The following is a 21162-nucleotide window of genomic DNA, read 5'->3' as shown; positions in this document are numbered from 1 at the left end:
AAAAAGGCCACTCAAAACATTTTGAAAGTTTCAAAACGTTTTGAGTTTCAAAGCCAGGTTTACTTGGCTTCAGTGCCAGTCCCAGGCAGCAGTGTCCTCTCATCCAATGTGCAGCTCCGAGGGCCCTCACCCCTGGGAGGGCTGTGGGGCTGTGCCAGACTCCTTCCAGCGGTACAAACCCCTGGATCTGTGCATTGGATGAGAGGAGGCTGCCACTGCCACCTGGGACCAGCGACAGCAGCAATTTTCCATGGCACTGGGCATGGGTTGCGTGCGTCCACACCTGGCAGAATCCAGCACAGCCCAGCAGCCCTCCTAGGAGTGTGAGGCTCTGAATCTGTGCCCTGGATGAGAGGAGGCTCAGGCTGCCTCTCCCACCTTTCATCGAGCACACAGATCCAGGGGGACTCGCACCTCTGGGAGGAGTCCGGCACAGCCTGGCAGCCCTCCCAGGAGTGCGAGCCCTGAGATCTGTGCCCCAGATGAGAGAAGGCTCAGGCTGCCTCTCCCCCCCGGGACTGGCACTAGGTGCAGGCTGTGCCCAGCACCAGACAAGACTGCTGATGCTGTCCCAGGCAGCAGCAGCAGCCTGAGCCTCCTCTCATCCTGTGCACAGATCCAGAGACTCGCACCCCTGGGAGGAGTTTGGCACAGCGCAGCAGCCCTCCCAGGGGTGTGCTTCCCTTGGATTTGTGCCCTGGATGAGAGGAGGCTCAGGCTGCAAACTTCTCCAGTGCTGGACATGGGCTGTGCCCAGTGCCAGCCACAGGCAGCAGCAGCAGCCTCCTCGCATCCAGTGCACAGATCCATGGGCTTGTACCACTGAGAGGAGTTTGGCACAACCCCTCCTTGGGGTGTGTGCCCCCAGATCTGCATGCCAGATGAGAGGAGGCAGCTGCTGCCTGCAAGAGTCAGGACTTTTGCTTTGAACAGTTTGAGGTACAGTTTCCCAGAAACCTCTGCACCTGTCTCCTTGACACCTGGCAGGCTTCATGCTCTTAGGAGGGGCTACCATCTCTGCAGTATTCATCTAAATCAGGCAAGAAATGACAACGTTTTAGTCATTTTCACAATTACCCATTATAGCCCATGAGTGAAATGAAACACTGTCCTTCAAAATGGCAAAATGGATGTCAAAACAAAAAGATGGTGTTTCACACAGCAGCCCTCTCTATTAGTTTTTGTGTTGGCTTTTTAGCTCTAAGTTATCTTCTTAATTTCTCTGCATTCTTAATCCTTATTAGTTCAGTTCTTCTTTGTTTTCCTTGTTCCAGTGTCTCTACTTCTGTGTTATTTTCAATCTTCTCTCGTTTCTTGTTGCTTTGATGTTCGCTCTGTTTCCTTGGTGAATCTTACGATACTGCTTCTTTTCTCCCCTTGATGAGCTGCAAGTGTCATCTGTGCCTTCTTAACACCTATCCTTCCAGTGTGGCTACATTACAGGATCTGGAAGCTACATGATGAGAAACTAGTGCTTTTTGTTTCCATGTTTATCTGTGTGAAATAAGCACCATATCTTTGTTGTGCAGTTGTGGTAACTCCTTGGACCCCTGTCATAGTACAATTTTGTTTGTCAATTTTTTTTAAATGTTTCCATGTCTTGATTTTCATTTGCTTGATCATCATCCACAAGATTTGAAAGCCTGGTTTTGAGTTTCATGTTAAACAGCATTTCTGCTGGGGACAATTTGTGTTTCATGGGTGTTGCCCTGTAATTTAAGAGTGACAGGTAAACTTTGGTGTTTCTTCACTATTTTTACTTCATTTTCCACCAGACAATTGGATTGTGGTATTTAGGACTTGAAGTGTTATGACGGAATCCATATTTATTTGCTAACTCTTTAAACTCAAGACAGTTGAATTGAGGTCTGTTGTCTGTTCTCTCAATTTGTGGAATCTCATATCTATCAAAAATCAATTTGATGTGAGTTATGACATGGTTTTCTGTTGTGGTTTTCAGCAATTCAACTTCAGGCTAGTGAGAATAATAATCCAGTGCTAGTACTGGAGTATTGGAGAAATGGGAGTCCAGGAAGGGTGGTTGTTCCTAAACCACCTTCGGGCACAGAGGGAGATTAAGCCAGTATGAGGGAAAGGGGGAAAAGGGGCTACAAAACTTCCCTGGCTAAACAGAGAAATCCAAGGGAGCCAAAGGGCAAAAAAAGTGGCATATAGGCAGTGGAAACAGGGGGAAGCTACCAAGCAGAAGTATACCTACTTGGCCTGCACCTGCAGGGAGGCAGTTAGAAAGGCCAAAGCAACTGTGGAGCTGGGGTTGGCAACAGAAATTAAAGACCAAAAAGTCTTTTTTAGGTATGTAGGGAGTAAAAGGAAGACACAGGGCAGCATAGGACCCCTACAAACAATCAGGAGCAATTAGTGACAGACAGGGGGGACAAGGCTGAGCTCTCCAATGATTTTTTTGCCTCGGTGTTCCTGAACAAGGGTCAAGACAAGTCTCCTAATGGGTTCTTAGATGGCCATCAAAGGGACACCAGCGTACCAACTGTTGTTGATGACTTGGTGCAGAGTCACTTGGATGGACTGGATGTATTTAAGTCATCAGGCCCAGATGAGCTGCATCTGAGGGTACTGAAGAAATTGGCCGGTGTCATAGCAGAACCACTGGCACGGCTATTTGAGTGCTCATGGTGCTTGGGTCAAGTCCCAGAGGACTGAAAAAGGGATAATGTGATTCCTATTTTCAAGAAGGGGAGGAAGGAGTATCCGAGTAATTATAGGTCCATTAGTTTCACCTCTATCCTTGGAAAAGTCTGAAAAAAATTTTAAGTATCATATTTGTGTGAGTCCAGTGTGAAAAATAATGTAGCAGGGCAGCCAGCATGGATTCATAGCAGGTAGATCATGCCTGACTAATCTGGTTTCTTTTTATGACCAGGTCACAAAATGCTAAGATGCAGGAGTAGAGGTGGATGTCATTTACTTGGATTATTGGAAGGCCTTCAATACAGTATCTCATCCCGTTCTGATAAATGGGGGGCACAGCAAAGGGAACACAATGGTGGGAGTCTACAACAGACCTCCTACCCAGGATCAGGAGCTTGACCAGGAGTTCACTAGGGAATTGGCCGAGGCCACACACTCCCGGTCCATGGTTGTCATTGGAGACTTCAACTACACGGACATCTTGTGGGAAGAGTGCTGAGCCAAATCCGAATGGTCGCAAAGCTTTCTCATGTGCGTGGATAAGCTCTATCTGATTCAAGAAGTCTACAGGCCAACTAGAGGCAAAGCACTGCTTGACCTGATACTGGTAATGGGGAACGACCTATCAGTGACCTAATGATTGAAGGGAAGCTAGGTGACAGTGACCATGACCTGATCACCTTCACCATCCGCTGTAAAGCTGGCAAGTCAGTCGGTAATACAGAGGTCCTCAACTTCAGGAAAGCTGACTTTGACAAGCTCAGGAGGCTTATTGGTGAGGCCCTAAGGGACCATGACCCAAAGGGGAGGGGAGTTCAGGAAGAGTGGTTGCTTCTCAAGGGAGCAATTCTGGATGTACAAGCAAGGTCCATCTCATTTCAGAGGAAAGGCAGCAAAAGGGCACAGCAGCCTTGGGTCTGCAGAGAAGTAGCAGACTTCCTGCTTCTAAAAAGAAAGACCTACAAAGGATGGAGGCCTTGATCCACCTCCAAGGAGGAATTTTCTGCACTGGTCTGGACCTGCAGAGAGTGAACCAGCAAAGCCAAGGCTGCGACTGAACTCCAACTGGCTACAAGTATCAAGGACAATAAAAAGTCCCTTTTTAGATATGTGGGCATCCAGAGGAAGAGCAAGAGCAGCATTGGACCCCTGCTAAACCAGATGGAACAACTGACAACCGATGCCCAGGAAAAAGCCAACTTGCTAAATGGGTACTTTGCGTCGGTTTTTCACCAGTCCCAAAGGACACCCCCATCCATTATGGGACAGGAAGGCCCAGGTGAGGGAGATTCCTTACCCTCCATCTATGCTGACCTTGTGAAGGAACATCTTGAGAGGCTGGATACATTCAAGTCAGCTGGTCCTGACAGCTTACACCCCAGGGTACTCAAGGAGCTGGCAAGCATCATAGCTCAGCCACTGGCATGAGCTCCTGGTGGTCCGGTGAAGTGGCCAAAGATTGTAAGAAGGCCAATATGGTGCCTATCTTCAAGAAAGGGAGGAAAGTGGATCCAGTAAACTACAGGCCCATCACCCTGACCTCTACCCCGGGGAATATCCTAAAAAAGATTATCAACGAGACCATCTCAACATACTGGCCGATGGCAAAATCCTGACGGATAGCCAGCATGGGTTTGTTGCAGGTAGATCTTGCTTGACCAATCTTATTTCCTTTTACAACCAGGTGACCTATCACCTGGGCAAGGGAGAAGAGATTGATGTCATATATCTTGACTTTAAAAAAGCCTTTGATCTGGTACCCCATGATCACCTCTTAACAAAACTGGGCAACTGTGGCTTCGGCTTCACCATGATCCACTGGCTGGGGAATTGGCTTTGTGGTTGGACCCAGAGGGCGGTGGTTGATGGAAGTCAATCGTCACGATGCCCTGTGACCAGTGGGGTCCCTCAAGGCTCTGTCCCTGGGCCTATATTATTCAGCATCTTCATTAATGATGTGGACATTGGAGTCAGAAGTGGACTGGCCATGTTCGCCAATGACACCAAACTGTGGGGTTAAGCATCCACACCTGAGGACAGGAGGGTGATTCAGGCTGACCTTGACAGGCTCAGGAAATGGGAAGACGAGAACCTGATGGTCTTTAACACTGAAAAATGCAAGGCTCTCCACCTTGGGAAGAAAAACCCACAGCATGCTTATAGGCTTGGTAGTTGTACACTGGCTAGCACTATGGATGAAAGGGACTTGGGGGTCATGACTGACCACAAGATGAATGTGAGCTTTCAATGTAATGCTGCAGTTAGTAAAGCTAGCAAAATGCTGGCTTGCATCCACAGATGCTTCTCAAGCAAACCCCAGGATGTCATTGTCTAGTTTTATTCACCCTTGGTGAAGCTGCAGCTGGAGTACTGCATCCAATTTTGGGCTCCACAATTAAAAAAGGACATGGAGAAGCTTGAGATGGTCTAGAGGAGAGCCACATGCATGATCAGAGGTCAGGAAAACAGACCTTATGATGAGAGGCTGAGAGCTATGGGACTCTTCAGCCTGGAAAAGCACAGGCTCAGGGGTGATCTGGTGGCCAGCTATAATTTTATCAGGGGTGCTCACCAGGATCTGGGGGAAAATCTGTTTACTAGAGCACCCCAAGGGATGACAAGATCGAATGGACACAAACTCCTCCACGACCATTTCAGGCTGGACATAAGGAAGAACTTCTTTAGTGTCCAAGCCTCCAAGGTTTGGAATAGACTGCTGCTGGAGGTAGTTGAAGCACCTACTTTGAATGACTTAAAGAGACGTTTGGATGTTTATCTTGCTGGGATTCTATGACGCCTGCTGACTTCCTGCCCCTGGGGCAGGGGGATGGACTCAAAGATCTTGTGAGGTCCCTTCCAGCCCTAATGTCTATGAAAATGTATATGAAAATAAACTAAAAGGCTGTGACTTACACAGTTCAATGGGTGGCAAATTGGCTTGGGGGTCGCACCCAGAGAGTGATTGTGGATGTGTCAGTATTGACCTGGATGTGGATAGTGGGGTCTCACAGGGCTCAGTCCTTGGACCTGTACTCTTCGTTGTCTTCATCACTGACTTGGATATGCGGGTGACGTGTACTCTGTCCATATTTGTGGATGATACTAAATTGTAGGGTGAAGTGAACACACTGGAGAGTAGGGAAAGATTGCAGGCAGACCTGGACAGTTTGGAAAAGTGGGCAGAACACAATAGGATGCAGTTCAATAAAGACAAATGCAGAGTGCTGCACCTAGGGCATAAAAATATCCAGCACACCTACTAGCTGGGGAATGAGCCTTTAAGCATCATAGAAGCAGAAAGGGATCTCGGAGTCATAGTGGACTCCAAGATGAACATGAGTCATCAGTGTGATGAAATCATCAAGAAAGCTAACCACACTTTATCTTGCATTAGCAGATACATAACAAATAGAACCAAGGAGGTGATACTTCCACTCTGTGTGGCATCTGTCAGACCACAGTTGGAGTACTGCATCCAGTTTTGGGCGCTGTACTTTAAGAAGGATGTGGATATCCTCAAGAGGCTCCAGAGGGGGGTCACTCATGTGGTTAAGGGTTTGCAGGCCAAGCTCTCTGAGGAGAGACTAAGGGACCAGGATCTCTTTAGCCTCTGCAAGAGAAGGCTGAGAGGAGATCTTGTGGCCACCCGCAAATTCATTAGGGAGAACAGCAAAGAACTGGAGATTCATCAGGGTGCCTCTTGGGGTAACAAGGAACAAGTGTCACAAACTGACAGAGATAAGATTTAGGCTGTACATCAGAAGGAACCTCTTCACAGTAAGAGTGGCCAGAATCTGAAATGGGTTTCCAAGGGAGGTGCTGCTCTCCCCTACCTTGGGGGTCTTTAAGACAAGGCTAGATAGGCATCTGGCTGGGATCATCTGACCCCAGCACTTTTTCCTGCCCAGGGCAAGATGTCAGACTTGGTGATCTGTTGAGGTCCCTTCTGGCCCTAGCATCTATGAATGTATGATTACATATTTTTCCCCACATGTATGAATAAGTCAATTCCCACTTGATATCACGGTGCTATGGGCTCCTCCATGACCATCATGGGCTCTTTTCTTTATGCTGATCTGTACTTTAGGCACTTTATATGAGCCTTTACAGTATCTTCTATGTAATTATTTATGTTGGGCCAATATAGAGTACCCCTTGCTCTCTTTTTGAATTTTTCTACGCCTAGATGCCCCTCATGTAGTCTGTTTAACAGGTCTTTCTTTAGCACTGCTTGAACAACAGGTTGTGAGTATTTGAACAAAATGCCATTCAGTACCAACAGCTCTTTCTTGAAATGAAAGTAAGGGCTAGGTATATGTTTTCCACGCCAACCAGAACAAATAACTGTTATCACTTCTTGCAATGTGGTGTCCTAAGCAGTAACGTCTGCAATTAGTGCCCACATTTTATGTGTGATAGGAATCACTCTTTTAATTAAGTTACTGCAAACTATGTTTGGAATTCTGTCATTTTCCATTGTGACATATTCTCTGGACAATGTATCTGCAGTAAGCAGATGTTTTCCTGCCATGTACTGTATGTCTAGATCATACATTTTCACTTGAAAGAAATGTCTCTGTAATCTGGGTGGCATGTCTGATAACCCTTTCTTTGTTATAGTTACCAAAGTTTGTGATCAGTTTCAGCTGTCACAGGCTTCCCACAGATAAATACATGAAATTTCTTACAGCCGTATACCAGGACTAAACGTTCTTTCTCAATTTGTGCATACAGGCACTTTGACTTAGAGAGTGTCCTAAATGCATATGCTACTGGTCTCCATCTGTCCCCATGTTTTTGAAGCAAAGCTGCTCCAATGCCTTCTTTAGAAGCATCTATCAACATTTTCATGGGTCTTTTAGGGTCATAGTATTTTAGTACTGGAGCTTTCATTATTTTTTCCTTCAAGTTTTTAAATTCAGCTTCATGTTCATGTTCCCATATCCACTGAGCATTCTTTTGAAGGAGTGATCTAAGACGTTTGGTCTGCTCTTCTAAATGAGGTAGATATTTCCCTACAAAACTGATCATTCTTAGTAATCTCTGCACTCCTTCCCTATCTGTAGTACGTGACATGTTTGTAATGGCTTGCTTTAACCCTTGCAAGATTGATTTGCATGCCTTTCTCAGCTTTTCTCCCAGATATATTCTTTTTTTGACCCTGAATTTGCATTTTTGTTTGTTCAGTCTGCATTTGGTAAGTGCTGCAACAAATGCAAAAGATTCAATCACTTGACAAGAGTTTTCAGAAAGGAACAGAATGCAACATACAAGAAACAGCAGCTGCATGTGTTATGCAATGAGGAAAAGGAAAAATTCCTCATTGGCACAATGCAAAAAGTTCATTCTTCTGATGGTTAGACAATCACCCTGGAAACCAATGGTCTAATGGTAACTTCTAAATTTGATATAGGGGCACAGGTCAATGTAATACCCGAATATATTATTCAAAAAATGAAAACTAAACTTGTGTACTATGAGAATAAAGAAGTGAGACTTAGAGCATATAATGAGAACTTGATTGCAACCATGGGTGTTTGTGCATTACATGTTAGATACAAGGGTAAGCTAATAAAAATTCAGCCTGTAACAGTTCCAGAAAAGCTAGTCCCAATTATTGGGTTGTGAACATGTAAAATTCTAGGTTTGATTAAGAAAATGGATGCCATTGAGGGGCTAGAAAGCAAGGACACAAGTGAAGAGTTGTGGGGGCAAACCCCACAGCATCTGCAGCTGACCATTTTTTCCAATTCTCTTTGGCCTCTGCTTGCCTGTTTCATAGTGAAGTCCTCCTTTCTGTATTGTTTGTGTGTTCCCTGTATTGTGTGTTTGCAGTCTTGTAATCCTGTCTAGTTCAGCTTGTTTTGCTTTTTCCTCCAGCTTCTGCTGTCTGGCATTTGTTATCTCAGTTGTTTGACAGTCTAACTGCCTTTTCCAAATTAAGTTAAGGATCCTCTAACAGTCTTTTCCTGAGACTTGTATCCTTTATACCTAATACTATTAGGTCTCTGATCATGGACTCTTTTAGGTCTTCAAAATTGCATGTCTGGCTCAGCAGTCTGAGGTCTTTGATGGACTCCTCTACTGTCTCACATTCTTTCTGCTGTCATATGTAGAAATTATACTGTTCAAAGGTTTTATTTTGTTTGGATATACAGTATTCATCAAACTTTTTTATTACTGTGCCATAGTTTTCTGTTCTGCTTCTGACAGTTGTACACTACTATAAATATACAGAGCTTCTGGGCCTGCTATATTTAAAAAAATAGCTACCTTGAGTTGATCTTCCTTCTCTGTAGCTCCACTGGCCATCATATATATGGTGAAGCTCTGCTTAAATTTCTTCCAGTTTTCTGCTGCATTGCTAGATAGCTTTAACTCCTCTGGAATTCTGTGATGCTCCATTTTTCTGTCTTTCCTCATACCCAACTCCTGGTACGATGTGTTATTCTCAAAAGGCCAAGGAGTTAAACTTATAAAATGATGAAGCTTGTTTATTCAGAGAGCCTACTTAGCCTACAGATCTGCTGTTTCCTCCTGCAATCCCTGGACAAATGTAACAACTTAGACATAACATTCTTAAAGGTATCCAAACATGTGTTCATGATATATATTCATTTTCAATTGCTAAGCTGCAGTTTTACTATGCCCATATGCTTTGCTGTTGGTGCTGGGCAGAAGAGTGGGAAAAGGAGACAAGAATCAATTAATTTAAGCATGTAGGAAACTGGGAGCAGGAATAAAATAGCATTTTTGCCTTAGAATGTTTAAGAAAACTTTCCAGAAACCAAACCAAGGCCATAATTGGAACAGGTCAAAATGGAACTTTCTGGTATTTTAGATATTTTCTGAATGGAAATTCTGATATTTTGACAGTTGTTTTCATCCCATATAAAGACAAGAGTACATCAACGTAGCAGTTGTTTTCAGGGAAATGAAGGTTCTGAAAAAATATTCTGAAATTGTCAAAAAATTTTGTTTCAGCTCAGTTTCACATTCTACTGTATCTGCAGTGAATTGCTAGAAGGCCTAATGGGAATCATCATTTAGATGTCTCATGCATTTTCTCTCTTTTATTAATCAAGAAATATTTCTTCTATAAAGTGTCAGGATCATGTCTCCTGTTGTGCTTCAGTCAGAGAAGAGACTTCAAGGCATTACGGAAGATACAATTTGCTTGGATAACTGGCTAATACCAGAGAGCACAGGTATGGGGCATTTAACTCCACTGATCCACTACAAAAACTCAGGCAGACACAAATGACCTCTGAACTGATCAAAGCCAGAATATTTCCATTTCACTTGATAAAGGGGAGTGTTTCAGTTTTGGACAAAACATTTACGGTCAGGAAAATCAAAACATTCCTACAAAAAAAAATCATTTTTGCAGACTGCATTGTCCTTTAAAAATTGTTACAGTGGAAAATCCCCAAACAGCTGTAGCTCAAAATGAACCTAATAATGAGCATACCAGAAAAAGAATATATATCTTTACATGCCAACGCACATGCCAATTTGTATGTCCAAATGTATTCCCATTATTGATTTATTTTTATTTGGTGTCCTAAAGAGCTAATAATTATCTTCTGTCTTTGCTTAGATCAAATCTGTAGAGTCATCTAACCATCCCATATACATTCTTTTTTTAAAGAAAGGTCAGAACATTTGAAAAAGGCTCTGTGTCTAAATAAGTTCTGCACTGATCATTTTTTCAGAACATACATTGTGTTATTCATATAAAGAACTGCCAAAGGCAGTGGTGCCCAAGCTCTGATACCAAAAATCAGATTGCAAAGCTAATGATCCTTTGAGAAGTGTAGCTGCTAGGCCTAGAGATAAAACATTTCCTTTTGAATGCTATTCCAAAGCCTTTTATATATTTTTAGATTGTTTGGAAGCTAATGTAACTAATGTAGCTTGACAAATCAGTCAAGAAAACATGTAAGGAAGAGAAAAGAACTTATTCTCAGATTCACAGAAGTTTAGGGCTGAAAGGGACCTCATGAGATCATTGGGTCCAGCCCTCCTGCCCTGGGCAGGAAAGACTGCTGGGGGTCAAATAACCTCAGAAAGGTGCTTATCCAGTCTCCTTCTGAAACTCTCCAGGGTAGGTGCCTGCACCACCTGCACTGGGAGTCTTTTCCAGAGTCTGGTCACATGAACCATGAAGAAGTTTTTCCTTATATTCAGTCTTAAACCTTCTTCTAGGAGTTTATGACCCTTGATCCTGGTTTTTCCCTGGGGCACTTTGGTGAATAGTTGTTTGCCTAGCCCCTGATGCTCACCCCTGATATATTTGTAAGCTGCCATCAGATCCCCCTGAAGTCTTCTCTTTTCTAGGCAGAACAGTCCCATATCTATAAGCCTTTCCTCATATGGCTTGCTCTTAAGGCCTCTAATCATACGAGTGGCTCTTCTCTGGACTCTCTCAAGCTTCTCCACATCCTTCTTGAAGTATGGTACCCAGAACTGGACACACTACTCCAGATGAGGCCTCACCAGTGCTGAATAGATTGGAGAATAACTTCCTTAGTTTTGCTTGAGATGCAGTGGTTGATGCATGCCAGCGTATTGTTTGCTCTGCTAACTGAAGCATCACATTGGTGGCTCATATTCATTTTATGGTCAACTATGACCCCCAAGTCCCTTCTAGATGTGATGCTAGCTAGCGTAGCACCACCAAGCCTGTAAGTTTGTTGCTGATTCTAGATGGAGCACTTTACACTTCTCAGTGTTGAACAGCACCTGGTTCTGGTCTGCCCATCTAACTAATCTGTCTAGGTCCACTTGGATCATCAGCCTACCATGATGCATGGCTGCACTTCCTCACAGCTTAGTGTCATCAGCAAACTTTGCTTTTTCATCCCCACATTCAGATCATTGATGAAGATGTTGAAGAGCACTGGTCCAAGTACCAAACCCTGGGGGACCCCATTGGCTACCTTCTACCAGCTCGACACAGGTTTGTCTATTAGTACTGTCTGGGTCAACCCCACAGCCAGTTTCCCATCCATCTGACCATTGAATGTTGAGCCCTTACTCCCCTAGTTATACTTTGAGAGCCTCATGGGACACCAAGTCAAAGGTCTTTCTAAAGTCCAAGTAAATGACATCGACCTCATCTCCCTTATCCAGGTGGTGAGTAACCTGGTCGTAGAAGGAGATGGGGCTGGGCAGACATGACCTACCCATGACAAACCGTGCTGGCTGTCATTCAGAAATTTGCTTTCTACTAGCTTATTGCATATGGACTCCTTGAGAAATTTTTCAAAGATTTTTCCTGGGATTGGGGTCAGGCTAATTGGCCTGTAGTTCCCTGGGTCCTCTCTTCTCCCCTTTTTGAATATGAATACAACACTTGGCCTCTTCCAGTCTTCTGGGATGTCTCCAGAGTGCCATGAATTCTCAAAGAGGTTTGCCAGTGGTCCTGTGATGACTTCAGCTAGTTTGTTCAGCACTCTCAGGTGGAATTCATCTAGTTCTGCTGACTTCTAGTTATCCAACCTCTGTAGCTGTTCTTTCACCAGCTGTACATTGACTGTTGGTAGGTGATCATCCCTACTGTGACTATTCTGTCATATTTGGATCCAGCAGGCTATCACTCTTAGAGTGGTGGAATACAGCTGCAAAGTACTTGTTCAGGAGTTTAATTTTCTCCTTGGTGTCAGTGATCAAACAACCAGATGCATTGAGCAGTGGTCCCACATTTCCACTGGTTTTCCTCCTGTTACCTATGTACCTATAGATGGACTTCTTATTGTCCTTGATTTTGGTTGTGAACCTGAATTTGGTCACCACCTTTGGTTTTCTAATCTGCCCCCTACAGGTGTGGGCCAATCTTATGTAGAAACACCCCCCTTCTACCTCCATACACATAGAAAAACAAATGAAAACGCCACTGTGTTGCACTACTTATTTTGTTTAATGATTGCCATGGGATTTGAACCCCATAAGCAGCTCTTTTTTTCATCTTCACTCTACAGGAATGTTCTAATCCCTGCAAGCACATGATGTAATTATGTTCAAGCATGATATCAACTTGCACTGTTTTGATTTGCAGCTAATCTTTCATCCCACTAAGTAGAATTCATTACAGAAAATATCTTCTTTCTGATGCTGTTTTACAATATTGAATGTATTAGATGCTACAAATAATAGGTTCTGAACCAACAGAACATGGTAAATGCAATTCCCCGTGCAATAATTTTATTTCATCATCCAGAAAATCCTGAAAACATGAACTTGCCTTAAAAAATAAACATCACTTATCTTTTTAAACAGGAGGATAGTTTCTAAATTCAGTTGATTGAAAAGAGCCATCTTTACACAGCTGACAAAATAATGTAGTCCTAGACTATATATAAAGAAAACACTAGAATGATTATCTTGGAAATTAAGTTATTTTAGGAAATACGTAGTTGATTTTTTTTTATAGAACTGGAATAGGAGAGGCATTTATTAATGACCAGGCTTTGAAATACTCAGTTTTCACTTTGTCAGTTCAGGAATATACATCCAGATGTTGGCTTAGCTTTTGAGCCATTCAAAATGTAGGTATGTATGAGAGCCAAGGGCCTACTTGCTGCATCTGGCCAAACTGTACTTAAAGGAACATGAAATGGATAGCTTGGGAGATGACTCTGTAGAATGAAATACAGACTATCTGAGATTTTGGATTGTATTATTTACACAGTATTTTCTACCAGATATCCATTTTTTTACTATCAAAATATAAGAAAGATATTGTTTATAAATTAATTATGGTGAAATCAGAAAAAATGAGGCAGAAATAGTAACTCATTGAGACTGTATTTTTTTAAGACCCCTTTGCCTATTATTATTGATCTACCCAGGTCCAGGTTGTATGCCAAAGAAAGCAACTGCAACTCATGGAAAACCATTGCTAATTTATAGTCCTGAAAATAGAATTTTACAGTTCAAACTTTATGATGCTTTCAGACTTTCTTATCTTTTTGACCATGTTATGCTAGCAAGACTTTTCTGCTATATCCAGAACTTCAAACTGGAAGAAAAAATATTCTCTTTGCATAAGTGTATTAATTTTAATTGAAAATGACTGTGTAGTAATATTATATGAAAGTCAAAGTGACAGGATATTCCATAAATATATACTGTATTTTCTCAAATATAAGACTACCCTGAATATAAGATGATATCCAAATAATTAGATTCTATATATGGAAAATGTATAAATTTGTTATAATTCTCCAGGTATAGAATTTAATTTTTTGGATGTTTGCCTTGAATTTGTCCCATTGCTACCCCAGAGATAATAATTCTGGGGGGAGGGGAGGTCTTGCCCTCCCCCCATCCCTCCTGCTTACTGTCAGACCCTGCTCTCCCTGAGCATATGGTAGTAGGGGACACATTTGAAAACAGTGACTTTGAAATAAACATACCTGTAGTATTTTGCACATGAGCAAATGACTGTGGGTACTCCTAGACTTAGTTCATCCAGAATTGATACGTGTGACCTTCTCTGAAATTGCTGCAAGGTATAGCACAGGTACTCTATAAACTCACATTTAGGCAGCACTTTTTACTTACATATATGTAGTACAAATTATGCACTTTTTGTCTACTTATATATAGTAAAAGCACTTTTTTTGCAAAAATCTCTCTCTCCCTCTCTTTCCCTATATATATATATATATATATATATAACAGTACCTCTAACAACCCCTCAAGTGACCACAGTGGTTCACTTGGCAGACCAAAACTTGGCAGACCAAAACATATTTTGACAGTTAAACTATTTTAGTCCCATTACACAGTTCGTAGTGCACACCATGCACCTGAGCATCCATCACCATTCCAGATTTTTCATTCATTGTTCTCTTCAAAGGGTTTGTCTCTCAAAAGTCTATGCCAGTCCCCTCTCCACCATATAAGGTCAGCCATTTTTTCTCATCCTCCTCCTCTGTCTTTCTGTAGTACTAGTACATTTCACTCAGTCCCATTTTAATACAGTCTTCAGTTGTGGTGTACAAGTATCTGTTTAAGGGCAGGTTCCTGGCTTTCCATTATACATGATATTAGTACAAAGTCAAAAGACTCATGGTTTACCATATTGTTCATTGGATTGGGCCCTAGCAGAATCAACAGCATTTCAAGCCATAATGACCCCATAGCTCAGCACTACTCACTATGTCTATGTGTACAGGTACTCCTCACTTAACGTCGTCCTGCTTAAAGTTGTTTTGTTATTACATCACTGATCGGTTATAATGGTTATAATTATATGTTCAGTTATAATGTTGTTTGGTCACTGACAAAACAGCAGGTAAGTGGTGGGGGGGAGGAGGATTGAGGCCCCCTGTAGCAAGGGAGCTGAGTAAGGCTGGGGCTGTTGCCCAGCCGGGTGGGGCTTGGGGCCTGGGGCCTAGGGCCCGGGGCCGCAATGTGCGGCTGCAGGGCCCCAGCGGGGAGCAGGACAGGGCCACGGGTAGTTTGTCCAGGGGAAGGGAAGGGAGGGAGCAGCTCCCTGCTGCTGTGTGTAGTCCCAGGGGTCAGGGAGGACCTGTGCCCTCAGATCTGTGCATGGGGCTGGCTGCAGGCACAGGCTCCCTTCCTGCTTCCCTCCCTGGGGACCTCTGCAGCCTTGCAGATATGACCTGGCACGGCTGGGGACAGCAGGGCCACATAGGGATCTCCTCACTGCTATGAGCTCTCTACCCCTGCTGCCCTGGTGATGCCCCCCCTGTGCCTGCCACTGCTTTGAGGGATGCAGCCCCACACTGCTACCCTCATTGCAGCCCTGTGCACAGGAGGTGTGTTGCCAGAGCAGCTTGTGGCGAGCAGCGGTGATGAGATCCCTGCGTGGCTCCTCTGCTCCCTGCTGTGCCAGGTCATGGAGGAGGGAAGCAGGACATCAGGGAACAGTGGCAAGCAGCTTCTTGGTGTGAGCCCACTGTTCCCTGCTGCCCTGCTTCCCACCCCTGTGATCTGGCATGGCACGGAGCAGAGGAGCCTTGTGGGGATCTCCTTGCTGCTGCTCGCCCTGCGCTGCCCCAGTAACACAACTCCTGTGTGCGGGTCTGCATTGAGGGCAGCAGCACAGGCCTGTGCACCTCAAAGCGGTGGCAGGTGCAGGGGGCATGTCACCAGAACAGCGGTGCGGTGGAGCTTGCAGCAGTGATGAGATTGCTGTGGGGCCCTGCTGTCCCCAGCCAAGCTGGGTCATGCCTGCAGGGCTGCAGAAGTCTCAGGGCAGGGAAGCGGGGTGGGAGCCCACACACACAGCCTGTGCCTGCCCTACATACAGATATGACTTGACTGAGTGAAGGTGCCCTCTGTCAACCTGGCGAGAGGCAGGCCGCTGCAAAATGCCCATGAAATCAGCTCTGCATGCTGCAAGTGGGCCCTAAAAAACTCTTTGTCTTGCCACAACTTAGATCCCTAATGACAGACAGTGTATTTAGTTAGGTTTCCTTGTATGAGAATGTAACATGAAGAGCTTTTTCCCATGCTGATTGGGGGAAAAACCTTGTCATATTCAAATAAATATGGTATTTTATTACAGGCCACCTTCACACAGACATTCTTTTTACTGAGTGTTATAAAAATGTAGATAGAGTAAATGGCTTGACAAAGATATTAACTTATCCCATCTCTTTGAGTTAGCTTTTGGCAAACCGCATATAATAAATCAATGTAATTTTATGATAATGCTACTACAGAGACCCCTGGACTTAGTGTGACAACTTCAAAACAGGAGTGGCAGCTCTGGGCTACATACACAAGAAGCTCATGTTCACATGCAGTTCCACACTGTAATGTAAAAGTACACCCATCTTTCATTACTAAACTTTTCTTCTCCCTCTGCTTTGCTCACATTTGACAGATGTGGTTTCATAGACAATCTCAGAAATATCCAGAAGATCTCCAGGCTCTCATGGCTATGTTTTAGTTACATGATCATGCTTCCTGTTCTAGAGATTAAAATATAATAGAAATGCACTTCAAATTAACTTCAACAAATGATCAGCCTTTTCTCCCATATTCTTTATTTGCAGCAGGAGTTCAATGCTACTGATTTCAGACTGATAGGTATGCTCAGACACCATGTAACTGACTTAATGGGCATGTCTACATGTCAACATATGGCAACATTGCTGAAATATTTATTTCACCAACTTCCTTTTACTAAAGTACGGTGGGTAACCAGGCTAGCTATCAGGAGGCACTACTTCATAGGGTAGCTAGGATCTGGAACCAACTTCCGAGAGAAGTGGTGCTTGCTCCTACCTTGGGGGTCTTCAAAAGGAGGCTAGATAGATACCTTGCCAGGGTTGTTTGACCCCAGCACTCTTTCCTGCCCATGGCAGGGGGTCAGACTTGATGATCTACTCAGATCCCTTCCAACCCTGCCAAGTATGAAACTATGAAATCACCTGTACTGTGCTGTGCATAAGCTACACAGTTAGATTTTGCTGCTACGTCACTGTAGTGTTGTGCTAAAATGAGGGAGCACGCTACTACAGTGACATAGCTACTGATCACGTGTAGACCCACATGATCACTATATTGCTGTAGCATGCCATATGGCAATGTAGCTTATTGCTACGTCACCACAGGGTGACATGTAGACGTGCCCAGTATGATGTATACTCATCTATCACTCTTTCACCTCTACGGTAGCAACTTGTCTCCTCAGATCATCTCCTCCTCCATTTTTAGTGTTGATCTGAACAAATGCTGTCTACTTCTTGGTTTGCATACATTTTTCACTGGTTTTGTAGTTCTGGTCTTTCATAAGCACAGAACTAAACGATTACTCATATGTGGATTGCCATTTCTTGTATGTTGTTCTTGTTCTTTAGAATATTACCATCCCATTCAATGAATATCAACATCTCCATGTCTTTAGTTGGAATATCTACTGACCAAGGTATTTAAAGATTGTCTTATGGACAACTAGTAGTTTTATAATGGAAGCCAAATCCAAAAAGGATCAAAGTGTGTACAGATATATTTACAGACAATAACCTGTATCAGTGATATAGTATCAGTGAAGGATTTAATGGATTACTGCAATGGTTTAATGAATGACAAAATACTACTTACAGAGATATGGCTGCAATACACATTTTTTTTTTCTGTCCCCTGTTCTTTTTCTTCTTTTTATTAGGAACTTAGATTATAATCTACATTTTTAACACTTTATTATTATTGTGATGTTATTGTAAAATGGGATGTATTTCATATAACACAGTGTCTGGCTAGGGCTCTTTATAGCAATGCAGAACGCTTGTGATGATTCAGCTGAATGTCAAATGCTAAGAATCTGCAGTGAGATGAAGAGTTCTCTCCATTCATTCACCGTGGCAGAAAGACCTGGAATTTTTTCTGAGCTTCAGTGATATAAAGGGATTTTAGGCAGAAGGTACGAAAGACAGGAACAAGCGTTAATCTGCAGAGAAAAATCAAATCAGGAAGATCCTTTCCAGCAGAGAATTTAGGACGGCATTTATGTTCATTTTGTTTTTAGAATGATGAATAACCAAGCCCTAAAGACGGGATAAACTCGGACCAACAAATTGTGTGTGCTAGAACCAAGGTGGGAATGCTGTCTGTGAACAATTATTCTCTAAAAATAATAGGGTGATCTCTGAGGGATCATAAAAAATGATAAAGTGCACTTCAATAAACCCGAATACACTAGTTTTCATGAGCATATGGTGGTAGAAGTTACATCTGGAGGGGGCAAGACAATCAGACCTCAAAAAGCAACCAATAGGTTGGTGTGAGAGAGAGAGAGAGGGAGAGTTCAACATAAAGCCTATATCTTCTAACCTGTCAGAGTGGCCAGTTACTTGTCCTATTACAACCCTTCCCTTCTACCATTTAATCAAGTTTGCTGACACCAGCTTTCACTAATCTCAGCTGATTCATTGGGTTTTAACTAATGCTGTATCTGTTACTTCATCTGTAAATTTGGTTCACTAATAAAAAACATAAAGGCTAAGTACAGTGTTGCCAACTCTCATAATTTTTGGCATTGTTCTTGAAGTCCGTGCTTCGGGAATGTGAAAAACTTAGCTCTTTCTTTTATATAGCTATATTAAATATCTATATATGCATGTGTATATATAAATGCATTAGGTACAGATACCCAAATACACCATGAAAAATATGTAGTTCTAAAAACAATACATGCCTTTTTAATGCTATGACCCACTGAAAAATTTGAGCTGTTCTTCTATGGAAAAATATATCAAACTTCCCAGTCTTTTTACATATAATCTTATTTTTATTTGAGGAAGAAAAAATAGTTCTCTTCAAAGGCACACTGTCTATATACTACAAAAAATTTGTGCTTGTCTTGCTTTGGAAGCAGTAATGATTGATCAGTCCTTTGTTTAAGTTTGGCTGGAAGTACCAGCACGCAACTGCAGATGTGAGAGCTTTGTAAGGTATTCTTATCAGCCTCCATTCCATTTCAGTTCAACTATTGCAAAGTTCACAACACTTTATTTTATTGAAGTTTCACTCTGCTGACCTTGAGAACCATGAAGGTTATAGGCCTCCTCAGGCTGATACAGGCTGCATAGCTTTGCTGAACTGGAAAGATGGGCATTTTCAGACTTGTTCATTAGAATGCATAATTTTTAAGTTTAATTACTGAGATAAATATAGTGGAAGTCAGTATAATAATTTAAAGGCTATAAAAATGTTCCATAGTTGTACAGAGATCTTATGTTACTGTACCCTCTACTGCATGGTCCATACTGCCACCTTGTTAGCACAAGATGCATTCCTTTAATATTGAAAAATGTCTTGAGTTTTAAGAAAAATGAATCTACTCCTCCTTTGATGCTACAATACTTTCTCTTTGGATCAGTCAGCAGACAGATCAGAAACACCTGGCTTGGAAAAGAAACTAAAAATAGACATCTGTGCTTGCCATAGTCTAAATTAAGTAATACATTCAAACTAGACTACATTTAAAACATTCATCTCTTTATACATTATAGATAATCTTCTGCTAGAAGATCATTATGTATAAAGTTTAACTCTTTGAACCATTTTGTATTTCCTGACCTAGTTGTCTGATTGCCTTGGCTATACAAATCTGCTTTCATTTTCCATAAACTTTTTGTTGCTCTTTTGCAACTACAAATCTGATGTCTCATGATCTCATGGAAAAATTGGCCTTGGGTACATCACAGTCCAATGGCTGTGGAATTGGCTCTGAGGTTGGACCCAGAGAGTGGTAGTCAATGGAAGTGAACCATCATGGCGCTCCATGACCAGTAGTGTCCCCCAGGACCTGTACTCTTTAACATCTTTATTGACAATGTGGACACTGGTGTCAGAAGCGGACTGGCTAATTTTGCTGACGATACCAAACTTTGGGGAAGAGTGTCTACACTTGAGGATAGGCTGGTGATCCAGGCTGACTTCGATAGGCTTGGAAAGTAGGCGGATAAAAACCTGATGATATTCAATACAGAAAAAATGCAAGGTACTCCACCTCAGGGAAACCCCTTCCCCATATCATGCTTATAGGCTCGGCAGTGCTACGTTTGCTAGCACCACGCCCAAAAGGGACTTGGGGGTCATGACTGATCAGAAGATGAACATGAGCCACCAATGCGATGTTGCAGCTGGTAAAGTGAACAAAACTCTGGCTTGCATCCAGAGATGTTTCTCAAGCAAATTGCAGGATGTTATCCTCTCTCTGTGCTCAGCCGTGATGAGCCCTTAGCTGGAGTACTGCATCCAGTTCTGGGCTCCACAATTCAAGAAGGATGTGGAGCAGCTTGAGAGAGTGCAGAGAAGAGCCATGCACATGATCAGAGAGCAAGAGAACAGGCCTTATGAAGAGAGGCTGAGAGCCATGGGACTCTTCAGCCTGGAAAAGCACAGGCTCAGGGTGACCTGGTGGCTGCCTATAAGTATTTGAGGGGTGTACAACAGGTTCTGGTGGAATGCCTGTTCACCAGAGCACCCCAAGGGATGACAAGGTCCAATGGTCACAAACTCCTCCAAGACCATTTTAGGCTGGACGTAAGGAAAAGCTTCTTTACTGTGTGAGCCCCCAAGGCCTGGAATAGACTCCATCCAGAGGTGGTGCAAGTACCTATTCTGGAATCTTTTAAGAAATGTTTGGATGCTTGTCTTGCTGGGATCCTTTGACCCCAGCTGACTTTCTGCCCTTGGGGCAGGGGCATGGGTGACTGGTGCCGCCTTAGTCAGTGGGTTATGTGACTTTCCAGAATGGCCTCATCTCCCCACCACAATGGGCCTTGAAAAAGTAAGTAGGGGATAGAGGTAAGAGTCAGCATGTACTGTTTTTGCTTCTTGCAGCAGTGTTAAAAGAAAATCTGGAAGAATATAGGTTCCAGCACATTTCATATGCACTAAATTTCATGGAAAGGAAAAGCAAAGCAAATGACCCTCTTAATTTCACAGATTTCATGTCTATGTGCTTCAGGTTGCGGCCCCTTTTCTGCCTTTTCAGGAACATCC

Source organism: Crocodylus siamensis, chromosome 1 (assembly GCF_052110815.1).
Source record: "Crocodylus siamensis isolate JL-2025a chromosome 1, ASM5211081v1, whole genome shotgun sequence".
In the NCBI taxonomy this organism is placed as follows: Eukaryota; Metazoa; Chordata; order Crocodylia; family Crocodylidae; genus Crocodylus; species Crocodylus siamensis.
Note: the sequence above shows the minus strand (reverse complement) of the source record.